The sequence below is a fragment of the Antrostomus carolinensis genome, unplaced genomic scaffold (genome assembly GCF_000700745.2).
Source record: "Antrostomus carolinensis isolate BGI_N321 unplaced genomic scaffold, ASM70074v2 scaffold11474, whole genome shotgun sequence".
Taxonomy (NCBI): domain Eukaryota; kingdom Metazoa; phylum Chordata; class Aves; order Caprimulgiformes; family Caprimulgidae; genus Antrostomus; species Antrostomus carolinensis.
The window spans coordinates 10897-12187 of record NW_010309443.1 but is presented as its reverse complement, the minus strand read 5'-3'; the positions used below and the strand labels follow the sequence as shown (position 1 = coordinate 12187).

The 1291-nt window shown below is 44.9% G+C and overlaps 1 protein-coding gene across 1 annotated transcript in view; it reads right to left on the bottom strand.

The window, feature by feature from the left end:
* Positions 1-714, bottom strand: part of COLEC12 (collectin subfamily member 12) — an 84656-nt gene extending 83942 nt beyond the window's left edge. The window contains exon 1 of the mRNA XM_010166115.1: positions 670-714. The gene's annotated coding sequence lies outside the window, so the exon portion shown is untranslated. The remainder of the gene's footprint in view (positions 1-669) is intronic.
* Between the last annotated feature and the right edge of the window lie 577 nt (positions 715-1291).

The window sequence follows — 1291 nt, the reverse complement described above, 5'->3', positions numbered from 1 at the left end:
GAGAGCAAAAAGAGCCTTGAAAAGAGGAGCCTCAAAGGCTCTTGTCACCTGCACAGAGATACGTGGCTCTGCCTTCTTCACATGAGAAGGTCATTTTCAGTGAAAAAACATCAAAAAAAGGAAAGGAAGTGGAAAAAGGGAAAGAAAGTGATCAAGTGTTTTAGTAAATTTTGACATCAGAATACATTAATATCATATACTTTTACTTCTTTTTTGAGAGAAGTACACAGCATATGACCTGGCCCAGCTGTCAGTACAACCTCCACCAGCCTGCAGGAGGTCCCATGCCACCATTCTCAGGAATACCTACAAACCCCACTGCACATCAGTCTATCTGAAGGAAAGCCCAGCTGGGCAGACAACATATAAGAGGCATGGACATAAATTTCTGTGGCGGTATGGGCTTCATTTCCATAATGTAAATGATCAAATAATGAAACAAATCACTTCTTGTTTCTGGACAGGGCTATTTCTGACGTGTTATGTTTGCCAAGAACATAAAACAAGTTGAAAAATCACACCCTATTCTGGGCAGATATGAGAGTGAAGCAGATAACGGGGCTGTACCTGTATGTTTTGATGCTGCCAGCAAGGGAGGTTTTCATAGCAAGTGTTTGACTTACCCTAAGCACTACACAATAGCAAGCTGAAAGATCTGCTGCCACTTACCAAACCTCTTGTAGCCAAAGGACTGCACCTCCTCTTCCTCTGCAAAATCGTCTGGAGAAAGAAAAAAAGACATAGCAATAGATTACTACTACCACTGGAAAAAGATGGGAGGTAGTTTTTAGAGGTGCACATTTATAACTTCATGTACTTGAAAGATTAATCAATTTGAAAGTCATGTTACTGATCTTGCCCTCTGTTGCTCATATCCCACCTCTGTCCCCAGGTAGAAAAGGCAGTTCAGAGCCTTTCCCCTAAACCAGCAGAAATCCAGATTACAAATGATATATCACATTGGCAGCTATCCTGAGGCTTGCTTGGCCACCTAAGTATAGGCCAGAGTGGATATGACCCTCATCATGATGACGGCCACAATTGTCACCAGCATGCTGCTTGGGCAGGCTCGCCTGGACCACGGCACTCACCCCAGCCCTCTGCCTGCGCTGTCCAGGTGGTTGGACACAGGTTATAAATGTACCAGCTGGGCCATTTGCACAAAGTCTACATGTAGCTGTGCTGAGTAATGAGAGGGGAGTCAGAGGAGACAGCTGCCTGCCCACCCACCACCTCCCACAGGCACTAGCTTCGCCTGAAGAGGCAACATCCAATACAAAATGGGAAACAG